Source organism: Chelonoidis abingdonii, chromosome 2, assembly GCF_003597395.2.
Source record: "Chelonoidis abingdonii isolate Lonesome George chromosome 2, CheloAbing_2.0, whole genome shotgun sequence".
NCBI classification, from domain to species: domain Eukaryota; kingdom Metazoa; phylum Chordata; order Testudines; family Testudinidae; genus Chelonoidis; species Chelonoidis abingdonii.
The window spans coordinates 36,968,266-36,983,663 of record NC_133770.1 but is presented as its reverse complement, the minus strand read 5'-3'; the positions used below and the strand labels follow the sequence as shown (position 1 = coordinate 36,983,663).

Sequence of the window (15,398 nt, the reverse complement as noted above, 5' to 3'; positions counted from 1 at the left end):
ATACAGACCCGAATAAAAATAATGAAATCTTGATCCTATTGAAGTTAATCAGAGTTTTACCATTGATTTCAGCAGGGCCAGGGTTTCACACAATATGTATAACACTGACAAATATTATCTATGTGAATTAAAATCAGAAACGGAAGGCAAATATTTGTGGATTAAACCCAAGCAAATATTCCCCCACACACACACTTGATTGACGAGCAATTTTCCTGAGCTGTTCTCTTATGGTTGTGAACTGTTGACCAATCAGTGACTCATATTTTCAATGCTGGCTGTCAGCTGACATGCAAATAAAAATGTTATAATGGCCACTGAGCAGCCACAACCACAAAAATAACAAAGAAGCTACTTGTGTTTGTGGTGCCTAAAGAACTCCCTCTCACTGTATGCTATATTACCTTAAAAAGAATGCACAGGCAACCTTAATTCTGGCATTTCTTAACTTTGGAGTGCTTGACTGTATAACCTTAATGTTCTTTTAATGTAATTAGTAGATATAATTTCCTATATTTTTAAAGAAAAATCTGAAAAAACTGGAATTCCATCACATGGAACCATATTGAGCCCCAGCTGGGTAATCAGCCTGCTTTGGCATTTTAGACCCACAGCACAAACATACCTTGAGCTAATGGAGTAAATGGTAGCAATAGTAGGTGGTTATCCTCTGTGGTATAGAGAGGTATAGGTTGTTCAGAAAGGACAGAAGGGGGGAAAGAGAGGCAGTGTTGCATAATGCATAAAGAATATATGTATTTGTTCTGAGGTTCAGAAGGAGGTGAGAGGCAAACCAATTGAAAGTCTCTGGTTGAAGAAGATACAAGGGGAAAAACAGGAGTGATGTCATGGTAGGAATCTACTGTAGACCGTCAGATAAAGAGAAAGAGGTGGATGAGGCATTTGTAGAAAAAAAACCAACAACAATGTCCAAAACACGAGAGCTGATGATAATGGCGGACTGTAATCACCCAGACATCTGTTGGAAAAGTAATATGGCAAAACACAAAATTTCCAACAAGTTTTCAGAATGTATTGTGGTTTGCAATCAACTTTTTGTTTCAGATGGTGGAGGAAGAAACTAAGTAAACAGCCATTTTAGACTTGATTCTGACTAACAGGGAGGAACGGGTTATAAATCTAAACATGGAAGTCAATTTAGGTGACAGTGATTGTAAAATTATTGATCTCATGATTTTAAGGAAAGGAAGGAATGAGAGAAGCAAACTAAAGACAATGTACTTCAAAAAAGCAGACTTCAACAACTCAGAGAACTGGTAGGTAAGGTCCCGTGGGAAGAAAATATAAGGGGAAAAAGAGTTCAGCAGAGCTGGCAGTTTCTCAAAGAGACAATATTAAAGCACGATAGAAAACTATCTTGATATGAAGATAAGAATAATAATAAGAGGCAATATGTCTCCATCAGGAGCTCATTGATAACCTAATTAAGCTATCCACCCTCCTATCCTGGTTCCTGGTCACCCACCCTCTCTGCTCCTCCCTACCCTTCTGGCTTCTGCAATCCCCTCTCCTGCTGCCCAGAACCCCAGTCTTCACTTGTGTGCATTCCAATGTGGTTGATTTCTCCAGGGCCATCCCTAGGGGAGTGCGGGGCCCGGGGCAGAAGTGACAAATGCGTCACTTCTGGGACCAACCTGTCACTTCTGGGACTGACCGCGCCAGCCAATCACACCGGCCCGTGGGGCCCCCCAAAGCATGGGGCCTGGAGTGGTCGCCCCAATTCATCGTACCCAAGGGATGACTCTGGATTTCTTCTTCTCCTCACTCAGTGGATATAAGGGGAGCATTGGGAGAACCTCCTGGCTCTCAGTACTCGTGCCTAGTGCTGCAGTGGCCTCTGGCTGCTGGGAAGAGCAATTAAAGGGAAAGTCTTGCTCAGCTCCAGTAGCCTGGGCTGGGGCATACTTGGTCAGCTGGAATCTATGAAGAATTTTGCCACCAAGATCTAATAAATCTCTACTGAGCATCTGCAAAGTGAGATTTTTTTGGGTGGTGGTGCGGGGGGGGGAGGGGTCTTGAAGGGTAATTTTTCCCAGGGACAGCAAAAACCACATTACTGACACCAAAGTGACCCTGCCCAATTTTAAGATTGTGCTTTAGTATACAGGTGCTAGAGCTCAACAAAATGGTTCTAAGAATTTTTTTTAAATGGACAAAACAACCTATTTTTTCTTCATCATGTTTTCAGAAATAGCTGCACTGTTTTAGCTGAAACATTCCAAAAAGATTTAGCCAGAGGCAGACAACCTGCATGGGAAATTTCAGTCTAAACAGTTAAAAATTGGCAAAGTTATAAGCTGCTGAAAACAGGATCTTATCATGCAATGTGTCAATCTGTTTTAACTATAGGCAGCACTATGAGCTTTTCCTGTAACAAAGATTGTTTAGGAATATGAAGCAATTCAATTAACTATGTTCTTCTCTATGCCTCTTATAAACTTTTGTGTAATACTTGAAAACCGCTGAAATTTTTAATTAAAAAAAACCTAAAATGGGATTTAGCCGCAAAAAACCTCTAAAATTACTGTTGTTTCAGCTTTTAATCTAAATTTTTAACAAATGATTAAACCTCAAAAAGTCAAAATGCATAAGTATAGTATATTTACAAATTACCAGTCAACTATAGCATATAAATATTCTTTATCACACAGCTACATGTGTGTTTCATGGCAAATGCTTTGTAATTACATCATGATTACTTTAATTATCTATAGGTTTACTAAGGCAAATGAACAAGAAATTGATATTTTGCGCACATATGCTATTATTATAGCCCTAATTTTCCACCTATCATAGCAAAATTATCATGGCAAAATTCCCATTGACTTCAACAGTGCAGGATTAGGCTCCCTGCTAACAATATTGCCCCTTCTTAGCACCTACAAGAGGCATAGATCAAATTCTGTTGTCTCAGAGGGCTTGTCTACACTGGCACACTAAATCAGCGCTGTTACAATCTATCCAGTGTCAATTTTGCAGGTCTGGTGAAAAAGCGATAAGTCAATTGCAGAGCACTCTCTTGTCATCTTCAGTACTCCACCTCTCCAAGAGGCGGAAACGAAGTTGGTGCTCCTGCCAACATAGCGCAGTGTAGACACTGTGTTAGGTCGATGTAAGCTACGTTGCTTAGGGTGGTAATTTTTTCACACCCCTGAGTGACGTAACTTACATGGACTTAAGTGGCATGTGTAGACCAGGCCTCAGGCACAGTTCCTATGCTGGGCTTCATCAAAGCAACACACTTGCCTGGTTGTGCTCCTGCTGCCAAACCTGATGCTTAGCTAGATACCTGCCACTCAGAGGAGGTCACTCTAGCACTGTTGGCTGAGATCGGGAGGTGTTCCAGGTCTCCTCTTCTTTGGACACTTTCAGTGGCAGTGGCCTGGGCTGGAGAGGCAACCCGGTGCTCCCCTTTCCCTGACCACTTCCCCTACCTCTAACACTTTTGACACCGCTGCCCATGGGTGCTTCCCATTTGCATGGCCACCTCCTTTGCTGTTTGTCTGAGGGGACAGGAAAGAGTTCCGAGGGCTTCCCTGTCACTGAATATCTAGTGGTATGTCAAGCTGGTGGTAAGGAGCTCAAAGTCTCTGTCATCCCTCTCTCACCTTTCCTCCTTCCTTCGCTTTCTCTATCTTTTCTCTTTTTCTGTTTCCCTCTTTATCTTTTGTACACACACACACACACACAGAATGAAATTGAGGGAGAGGCTGGAGAAAGAGAATGTGGGTGGGAGTGTAGATGCAGTAATGAAGACAGGGTGTGGAGAGGAGTCAGTGCAGAAGAACTGAGTGACTGGAAAAGCAGGTGAAATAATGGAGGGGATAAAATGAGAGGGGGAGAGGATAGGAGTGGGAGAGACTGTGTTCAGAGGCTTCAGCTCAGGCAGTCAGATCACACATTGCTTCCAAATGAAGTCAGTGGGAGTTGTGCCTCAGTAAAGATGGGAGGATTTGGCCCCATGTAATTAATAGTTGCCACATATGGTGTATTGCAAAGGAATGCATATTGTTTTGCTTTGAAGATTAAAATGACACTGAAATAAGTATAGCTTAGTTAAAAGGGGTAGATAAAACCCTGGTGACAGAATGATCTAGGAAACAATTCAGAACTGAAGAAATATAAATGGATTACAGATCCTTGCATTGTCTGAAAACCCTTTCAGTCTGTGAAAAGGAACTTTTAATATGAAACAGCATAGCCCTCCAGGTGAGAGGTGAAGTGCAGCAAAGCAGAAAGAGACTCTGCAGGGAGAAGAAGAAGAAGAATCTAGGGCATAGTATTTTTTTCCTGTTTTAAAATTGTGTTCACTTAGCTTCCAAATGACAGTCTGAGCAGTTAAATGGATGGAACAGCCAGCTTTCCAGATCCATGGCTCGGTGAATTTCAGCAAACAGAACTTGAAATAAAGACAATAGACTGAGGAAATAAAATGCTAGTTAAAACTGAGTAGAATCGAATAGCCAGTGTTATGGGTTTAATTATCGTTCTAATCTGTCAATATTCTGAGAAAAGATGTCCTCAGTGTAATGGAATACTTCTATGTTTTGCAAGCAGTACATACTTCATAATTGCCTAGTAAATTTATAGTAAATTGTAGTTATTAATGATTTCCCCTTCTGAAAGAACTGTAATGAAAGGTGCGCCAGATTAGACAGTGATTTGGAAGGCCACCTCTAGAGAGCAGGAACCTTGTACACACTGCAGAATGGTACTTTACAAACGGAAATCACCACTGGAAAATACAATGTAACAGTATATGTTTGTAAACAGTGGTGCAAGTAAGCAGGTACAGTCAGGTACTCCGTACCATTAAGATATTTGTTGCCGGTACACCATACTGGAAAGACACATGTTCAGAATTGCAGGGCTCTCCTGGGAACTGCAGTGATGAAAGGAGCAGAACTAGAGGCCGTCATGTGGCCTCACACATGCAGCTGTACCACCTCCAGCTCCACTCCTAGCACTTCCACGCAGCTGCGTCTTCTGTCTGGGGTCTGTACAACCCCATGGGAGGACTGCGCTGGGGGTGGTTCAGCTGCACCGCAGGAGCTGCTGGCTTGGGGCCTCCCGGCAGCCCCAAGTTCTGCTCCTTTCACCACTGCGGTTCCTGGGAGAGCCCTGTGCTTCAGAAATCGGTATCCGGTGCAGCAGGAGGACAGAACCTCCCCCCACAGGTAACGTGGGATGGGGAGGGGACAGGAGAGTGCCGGGGCCCGGGGCTGGGAGTGAGGAGTCATGGGGGGGTCATGCTCGGGCTTTGGCCCTGGACCCCAGCAGGTCTAATGCCAGCCCTAGTGACCCATTAAAAAAGGGTCACGACCCACTTTGGGTCCTGAACCACAGTTTGAGAACTGCTGTTCTAATCCTTCTCACAGCATGCAGAATGCCTAAAGCCATCAGTCTTTTATGCATGCATTTTTCCCATTTGCATGTTTTTGTGTGGATGGTAACGGTTTAACTACATATGTGAAAAGTGGATATGAACTGTAGCTAAAGTAAATGGCAGCTAGGAGTGAATGTAGACATTAAAGCTTTTCATTAAGAAAGTCTAAATCGTAGGGAAAGTTTTATTAAAATGCCAATTAATGCTAAGATAATTAATAAACTACATTGGCAATAGGAGGCTTTGGAGTCAGAGGCATGTGCATTAAAAGAACACTTCATTGTTCAAGAACAATAATTAACTTCCACAGACAACTCCCTGTTATACAATACATTGTAAACATACAGGGCCAGATCTTCGGCTGGTATAAATTAATTGAGTCAATAGAACTATACCAGTCTACATCAGATGAGGATCTGGTCCACTGTATATAGTAAACATGCACTACAGAGTGCAAGCTTATGATTGCCCTTCCTCACCGAAATGTGCAAAACACCAAAAAGAGACATTTACAAATTCAATTTTAAATAGAAAAGGGGGGAGATTCATCTTTGGCACAGTTGATGTTATGGTTCAGTTACACCAGGCATGAATAATGGTGTAGAACAATGGTGTGCAACCTGCAGGCCGTGGGCCACTCGTGGTATCTCAGGGTAATCCGCTGGTGGGCCGTGAGACAGTTTGCTTACATTTACCATTCACAGGCATGGCTGCCCGCAGCTCCCAGTGGCTGCAGTTCACTATTCCCAGCCAATGGGAGCTGCAGGCAGCTGTGCCTGCAGATGGTCAGTATAAACAAACTATCTTGGGCCCACCAATGGATTACCCTGATGGGCCTCAGGTTGCGCACCACTGGTGTAGAATATGGCATGAATTTGGTTCAGTGTATTGGATAACCAGTCCATGTGTTCCAAATGAACTAAAATCACAAAATAGCTGAATTGCTATCAAAATAATGTAAAAATGCCATTGAAAACGGCCGTTGTTCCTAGGAATTGGGGGATACAATAAAACTGGTTAATTGGGTAACACAAAGACTGGATAAGATGTAATCTAGATAAGAACAAGGTAGTTAACAGTGCAAGAGATCATTTAAAAACTCCATGCATGTATATAGGATATTTAAGTTACACACTATTTTTGTCTTTTGCCATCCAATTACATGAACATCCACATATGCCTTCATAGCAACACTTGTCTTACTCTCGTATGTGTCTCAGTACATCTCTCATTTGTCCATCCACCTCGAATGCTTACCTTGCAGTTATGCTGTTGTTACTTCATTTCTAAGGATACATTGTCTTGCCCTGTTTTGTGAGCTAATGCTTTCTCTTGCATGCAGATGTTGACAGCTCTCTGTTTTTTTCTCCCTCGCCTTTCTTTCTGTAGGAATGGGAGAATGTGCAGCCCATTTCTTGTGCCTGATGAATAAGAATAGTCAGTCATCTCCTACAAATTTGTTTTGTTTTTGTAAGGGCCTGGTTCTGCAACCCATGGTTATGTCATTCCCAATGAGTAAGTAGTATTCAACATTAGGGCTGGCCAGAAAACAGAAATTTCATTTCACAAAAAAAGTCAACGTTTCAAAATGTGAAACAAAGCTGAGACCTGAAAATTTTCATGAAAAATATTGAGAGAAAGACCCCCCTCTAAGAATAGCCAGGAGCCCTTTAATTAAGGCACTCGCCTGGGATGTAGGACACCCAGGTTCAAGTCCCTGGAACAGAGAAAGGACTTGAACTTGAGTCTCCCACATCTCAGGTGAGTGCCCTAATCACTGTGTACTGTTAGTTTGGGGTGGCGTGCTCTCCTATTCATTCCATTTTATAGCAACAAAATGTTAGTCAAAATACTCCTATTTTGATTAAATGGCATTTTTCTACGGAAAAAGGTTTAGTTGACATTTTTTTGACCAGGAAAGGGTTGCACAAAATAGTTTTCAAATATCTAGTAGCAAACCTTTCAAGCTGAAATGTACAGAATCATATCCTCTGAAGATTTCAGTTTGGGTAAACAGGAAGCTTGTTGTTCATTGGTCTTTTATGGACAACTGTGTCTTAAATTTCCAATAAATGCTAAACTTGAGGTGAGGAAAGAGCTGATAAGTAACAGTACTCCCATCTACTCCCAATTCCCACAACCACCCAGTAATTGGGATCCGACCTCTCAATTTGTGCTGGATTCCAGTCTAGACAGATACAATCCACTTATTTATGCAGTGTATGCAATCCCATCAAGTGAAGTCACAGCGTTTTTATCAACAGTGTTCAAGGCACAAAGACTTCCAGAGAGATGAGTCATTTTTCAGTCCTCAACAACGTGTGACATGGTTTGTGGATGCCCACATTGACATAGTGGACTGTCTGTAAAATGCTACCGAAATTCTGCTGCAGCACAAATTCCATGTCTGGTATGAAACCGATTGAGAAGGCACCATTGCCTTCATGGTAAATCAAACCTGGGTTGATATCGAGTGGGGTCTGAGACAAGATAATTATTTGTCACTATCTCTGTGGACCATGAAGCTCGCCATGCATCTTCTACTGTAAATCCCTCACTCGTAAACTTATCCACAATGGGCGCTATGAGGGCAGACGACCATGTGGTAGATTAAACAAGTCTTTAATTAACTATAGATCTGGCATATCACACAATTTTGTCATGAGATTTGCTATGTTTTCCTCTCAGCAAACACTGGGTGGAGCAATATTGCAGACAACCAGTAACCATGGTAGAGGAGTAGATTTATGTGTGCCTGAAATAATGCACATGGTGGAATTAAGTTGTGCATTGATCATCCTTGGGTGAGACAAGCAAGACCATACTGGAATGCAGTACTCTGCTGCTGCATAACAGAGTGCAAAGGCTATGTAGTTCCGGCTAGTATTCTGAGCAGATTGTTGTGCATTTTGACCTTAGTTGCTGTCTTTGTAAGATGATCATGATAGCTGAGAGCTCTATCCAACATAATGCGTAGATAAACCAGGTGTGGATCATGCTTTATTCGCTGACCATTGAGAACTATATTCATCTCTCTCCCTGCTTGGGCATGATGTAAGTGGAAAACACTCGAAACAGTCTTACTTTCACTTAGTATCAGATGCCACTGATGACAATAATCGGCCATAGCCACTATATCTGCATTCAAAACACTCTCAAGTATGTCAAAGGAGTGTGACTGAGTGCCGAGGCATATGTCATATGTATAAACAAACTTGTGAGATCTGATATGTGGTAGGTCATTCAAATGTAAATTGAATAATGTTGGAGATAATACTGATCCTTGCGGTAGGCCATTCTTCTGGTGCCTCCAAGCACTTGTTCTGTCACCAATGTGCACACAGAAATAGTGATTTCTCAAAAACAAAGCCATTGCATATACAGACTAATTTGTCATAGTTCTTGACAATTTCACCAAAAAGCCTATGTGCCAAACTGTATTGTATGCCATGGTCTGGTCAAGAAAAACTGAACTAGTCTTCAGCTTATGTTGGAATCCCTTTGATTTTATAAGATGATCTGCAATATCTGGAACACCTGACTGCTCATTTTGCCTCAGCAAGTCTGCACAATCCTCATTCAAACATGAAATGTATACAGGTTGGCAGCCACGTGGAATTGTTGCACTTGCAGCTTTAAAAATGGCACAACAGAAATGACGATTTGCATCTTCTACGGAGATGATGTTTAATGGATGGTTACAATTGTTGTGGGAAATTTACCACACAGTTGATTTTAGATCAGACAGCCTGAGGCTCCTTTATTTTATACAAGCATATATGCAGAGAGAAACAGCATAGCCCCACGCAAGAGGCAGGCTGCTCTGTTTTCTACAAATTTTACCATGCTTATAAAGGTTAAAACCGCAAAACGTAGCATGCTGGTTACACATGTTATTGGCCTTATTTGGATTATAATGTTGATAACAAGCAAGCTGACCAATTACTTTTCCATCTATGGCAGAGCCCCAGTTTTCCATCTATGGCTTTTCCTGTTATTGTCTTTGCCAGTCAAGTCTGCTGTTTGACTATTCTAACACCTTTTCTGTAGTCCCGACAGCAAGCTCAGCTGTTGTAACTTAACAGATCTCCTGATTCCCCTTTATCCAATTCCAGTTCCTCTTTTTGGGGCCCTGACCGCCTTTCTGTCCCTGCATGCCCTTTATACAGACAAACAAGCTAAGCAGAAGCTCTAAATTTTGCTTTTAGCTAAAGGCTTAAGGCCTACAGGGAAAAGGCTTCAGGTCTACAACAAGGGGAGGGTTGACTTTTCCCTGTCATTTCCCTCCTTTGATGCCCTAATTGGCATCATTTCAATTCTGACTTCAATGTTCATCAAATTATTAATTTCCTTAATTATTTCCTGCTCTCCATCTCTCATTTTCTCAGAAGTGTGTGACTCCAGTGTTTTGAGATCTAACTCCCTAAGAGGGATTAGAGCCACTTGGTCAGAGGTGACCTTCAAAGTGGGTATATGGTGGGGGAAACATCTTTTACAGCAACAATAACAGCATCCCACACTGACTAATAAGAGGATTGCAGTTGCTCCCCATACAATAAAATGATGGGGTGGGGACTGCTGAAGGGTTGTAATTATAAAGCATAAAGCATCATATTTAGTGCACAGGGTCGAGACCCTATAGACTGTCTGAAAAGCATTTTTTTTTTCGGCCTGATAGATGTTTTGGAGCTGGTGGACTTGCTCCTATAATTCCAAAATTTGCTGGACCTCCAGTAATAGTGAGAGTAAATTATGGAACCTATCAGGTACCAGAGTGGTCCAGTCAAAGGGCACTGAAACCGGAGGGTCACCTGCACGGTTTTATCAGCAGGCCAGTATATGTTGTGATTTCCTGTAGCTGTGGCCAGATTAAAATGTACATCTTGCAAAATAGTATTGTTGACATACACACAGCTATTATTTGCCTGGATAAGTGGCTGTGCTGCAATGGTTGTTATCTGTCCATTACCCTCCCAACAAATATGATCATTAATAGTGACAATTTTTCCTGGCTTAAGTTTCCGAATACACTGGAGCTGTGGGGGTTCTAACAGCCAGAAGGTCCACTGGTTTCCTAATCCTATCCAAATATCAAGTGTTATTTCCGGGGCGCCAATCAAAAACCGGTTAGGTCCATTGGGTGGTCTCACCTCCCATATATCCCGGTGGATTACCCAATCCCACATACATCCCCCCCAAGGACCCGGGAGGATTCAGTATGGGGGGCCCACACTCCTTTAACTGGCCTGTAAGCCTGGAAGGAGCACTGTAAGTACCAGCATTTCCACCCAGAAAATTTCCAAGTGTGCCTCCACGGCCACAAGTCGGAAGGTACCCCCGAGGCATTTGTAAGGGCAGTGGGCCAGGCTTGGTGCTCAAGATCACTCCAAATGACCATTAGCTGGTCATTTAGAAAATCCTGCACCCCGGAACAGGCTAGGTTCCACTGCAATGCCTCCCCAGCCTCAGCAGTACTTAAAATCATCTTTCTCAGTAAATCTTGGATAAGGGAACTGAGAGTGGAGACAATACGTAATTCACCCACACCAGCCCGAACCTGGCTTACCTGTGCTCCAGTAATAAAACCAGTGGCCCTTTCCATTGACCCAATTTTTCATCGTGCTTTCCAGAAGTTCCATCTAGGCTTTGGTATGCTCCTTATAATCGGAAGACACATTCCCATCTGAATCAACAACAGATGATATTGGCTATGTGGAAAATCATTAAGTACAGTACACGCCGCTGGCTGCAGGTGATTGGCAAACGATATGACCCAGCACAGGTCTGGTTATTAGTCCCTAGTCCGACATGCTGAATGGAAAGTATCACACTGCTTAAGGCCATGGAACAGTGCAAGATCATTATTTGTTGCTCACTCCAACTGAACTGAAGCAGAGGAAACAGTATCAGTTGGAACAAGAGCTTTGTTTAGAGATAAACACTAATTAACAGGGACTGGTGCTCATGTGAATAAGGGATGTCAGAGTGGTCCTCATGTCCCTGCAAAGTATAACAAACTATTTATCCAGGTAGCAAGCAACAACTATAGTAATGTCACAACTTCTGGTATTAATATAAAGTGTGACCGATTTCATTTACTGAAATACTACTTTAGTACTTCGTGTATATATCTCACTGCTTCTGTTAAAGATGTCACCATCCCTTATTTTTTTTAAAAAACCACTACAGTGCTAGTCCAAAACCCTACATCTTACAGTATTTTAATGCAGTTTACAAAGTCTGCTGTAGCATATCAGTGATATAACATTGCTACACTGCAAAACATTTCTTAGCAGTTTTGGCAACATACCTGTATAGTCCTTTAGCTTTTGCCCGTGCACTCCTCTAGTCTATTCTCTGAGTGTTTCATTCCTGAGTCAAATATAAATCCTCATTTCAGACCTGGCAGATTTATCATTAAAAATTGTGTGGCACAAGCTGGCTAGGATAGTGCATGATCAACAATGTTAATCATCCCTGGGGTTCCTCTGTGGTTTTTTGTGTGACCGCTATTTAGATGATAGTTGAGACAGTAGTGTTCAGTTTCTCTTATTGAATTAGTTTCAGCACTCCAAAAGTGTGTTCCATGCTCTTACTTGATTTAAAACAAACCTCATTTATATATGTACTATCCATCAGTATAATACAGATATTAAAATATCAGTCTTAATTTTATATTCAGAATAACAATATGTTGTCCAATGCCCATGTACAAAAAAGTGCCGCAAAATTCAGTAACATCAGCAGATTTTCTTTGTAAATTACAGTGTGATCCTGAAGTTAATTATATAAACCTGATTTTCTTCCTCAAGCACAACTTCTACGTGATATATTGTTTCTCAATCAGAATATGTTGTTTGCTATTGCTAATTAAATTATTATAATATTGGGCTTAGCTAGTATATACACTCTTATTTTACCTTGCATTTTAAAAGCTATTCCAATTTGTGTAGTATACTAGATGTCATGCCAATTATTTTCTGCAGTCAGAAATGCCACCTCTGTTCTAAATGAAAGGCATTGGTAGAAACATTTTACGTTAAATAGTGCAACTATCTGCTGTGCTCCAGTATACACATATTTTGAATTCCATTGTCGTTGGCATTAAAGTCATAGTATAAGTGACTGCTTAGAAAGAGTGATATTACCTGCATATGTGAAAATGAAATGCACAAAACTTCTTTCAACTTAGAATCAAACTCTGCCATCATTTATGCCCATGAAAGCCCAGTGAAACTGACCTTTGCTAACTGAAGTGTGACTTATTCCATTTCACTTGCTTATTGGGATATTTTAAGAGATTACAGGGTATCTGGAAACATAGTTAAAGTCTTCTTTTGGTTACTGCACTGTAAATATAGAGTAACTACAATGCCTTCTTTGGAGTTATTCAGATATACAGGATCCATTTTTCAATAAAGGTATCTTCAAAACAGGGAGTTTTAAACTTCTCTTTCCATGCACTTAACAGACTTATTTACTGGAATTCTCAGTGTATATCCTCACTTAGCTCTTGAAACATATCACTTTCTCCTTGTATCAGTAAGAGATTTGGGGTTTTTCTCACTTAGTTTGGTTGTTCAGGAGAAAGAGAAATGAGAGCCCTAGGTGTAGTATTCAGGAATTTAATTGTTCCTTGGCAGCTAGCACTGACATTGTTCTGTCCTACAGTACTGTTAATATCTGTTTATCAAGGATGACACTGGACTGAAGATAGAATTTGTAAAAACACCAGGGGCAATACGTTCTGATGGCACATCTCTCAAACTCTGCTGGGTCAATGAGAAATTTCTGTAGACCCTTAGAAGAGCCAATGAATTAGCTGTACCAACCTTAGTTTATTACAGGATTTTCTTTTTTTAAATTGTATTTGAAGTTAATACCAAGTTAGAACTACACATTTTTTATGCTGTGGTTCTAGATTTAAGAGAAGAATATATTTAAAAAGAGAGCTTGCAAATGACCACTGAATGTATTTGAAATAGTTCTAAAGGCTAAGATTGCTATTTAGCTTGTTAAGGTTTGCTTGAATTTATTCGACCCAGAAGTTGTGTTCCATATACTCAGACAAGTCTTCTGGGGAAAAAATATTTCAGTGGATCTTGCCTAGTGTGGTGATATTAATGCGATATAGTAATAGACTTCACTGGTAGCCAATGAAGTGGTAGTGAAATGAAACTAGTACCCACTTTGCCCAAGCAGTCATTTACAGAACGCATGGGAGTGCTGTACTGCTGTACTACTTTACAGTCATTTGAGAAGCCCAGAAATAGACGCAGTCAAAAAGATCACAAAAGATGTACTATGGATTCCCAAAGAGACACTTTTTAAAATCGCAAATCAAACTGTTATTTGTTCCATTTTTAATAGTAATTATTGTTGGTTTGGGAGGAGACATAAAAGAGAGAGAGTAATACAAGTGTGCTACATAGTAGCAGTTGTGAGAAGATACATAACTTTTGGTCAGCAAACGTATAGATTTAGAGCTGGGCAAACCACTCACATTAAAACAAGAACCACTCAAAGCTTTGCTCAAAACTCACTGATTCTTTTATTGAGGCAGAAAGAAGTTCACATAATGCTAAATTTATTTTCACTTTCTCAAGCCATTGCACTTCCTGGCTGCATACGAGACCAAAAACAGAATCGGAAGATCTAAAATACTAGGAGAATAATTTCAGACTTAAGTCAGAAACTATTCCAAACTGTTGCATATTTATCAAAAACAGGTTGGTAATTGTTTTTGCCAGTCATTACTTGTGATGTTACTAATTAAATGGAACAGATGCCCATTATGTAGATAGAATTTTCAAAAAGAAAAATAAAGTAACACGAAAAATTATCTGTATTTCTTACTGTAAGTTTCCTTTTTCGTGAATGGCCAATAATATTTTTAAATACATTATCAAAAATAAGCATAAAAGTATAAAGAGGGAATAAGCATTTATAGCAAATTTTCCATTAGTTCATACAGGTGAATTAATTCCAGAGATAGACAGCCACAGTTTTACTTTTTCTCTTTTCTTGTGTTAATAGTGTATGAACTTGCTTCTAATAGAGCATAAGATGTTCTAGGGCAGAGCTACCCAGCATGGTAATGTTTGAATGAGATAATACACTTCTTTTGAGAGAGAGACAGTGTTGTTAATTGATTAGTAACAGTAGCAGTGTATCCTGGACAATTATTTCCCTGTTTCTCCTGTTTCACATTTCCTGTGTTAGGGCCCAGTTTTCCATCGGTTGAAGTCAATAGGAGCTTTGCCACTGATTTCAATGGGAAGAAATCTGAAAATGATAAGGTTATTTAGGTACCTACATGGTATGCTGGTTTGTTTTCTGATCTAACAGACGAATCTGTAGCTAGGAGTTATGATGTGGTGAAATGTGACGAAGATGTGTTTCTAATATAACTTACCTGAATTCAGAAAACAACATATAATTTAGGGTGATAAATATAGAGTGGTGTCATAAGCAAAATACTAGTCACAAAATTCAGCAAACCCAGTGCAACATAGACATCATCATGTCTTGATACCGGCCCAGAAGAGCCATGTTCCAGGAGTTGATCCTGGCAGTGCATGTGGGCAAGACAGGGCTGTCCACTTCCAGCCTAGTTCTTGAGAAGGACGTTCCAGGTCAGAAGAAAAGAGATGAAAGAAACAGGCTGTTCTAATAACCACACCCCTGAGAGAGATCCCTGGAATGTGGCATTTTCTGGGCCGATGTGAAAGATGTTTCTGTCACAAATAAAATTGTGTCACAGTAAAACATTGACTGAAATGCAAACTCTTGTGTGGGGGGTTCAGTCCCTTCATACAGGGATGGTTTGAACTGGCCATGAGCATTCATCCATTCCTATTTTGTTCCTTTCATCACCTATTTCTTACTTATTAAGGAGAAATGTATCATTTGTTGTAATTACCAAGTCCTTAGGCTCCTCAAAAGAGGCTCATAATGTCTATAAAACATAGGCACAACAGAATTAAAGTGA

General features: G+C 40.6%; 1 protein-coding gene across 1 annotated transcript in view; it reads left to right on the top strand.

The window, feature by feature from the left end:
• The window catches only part of GPR158 (G protein-coupled receptor 158), a 321,268-nt gene that overhangs the window by 290,661 nt on the left and 15,209 nt on the right, over nucleotides 1–15,398 (top strand). The window lies entirely within an intron of this gene.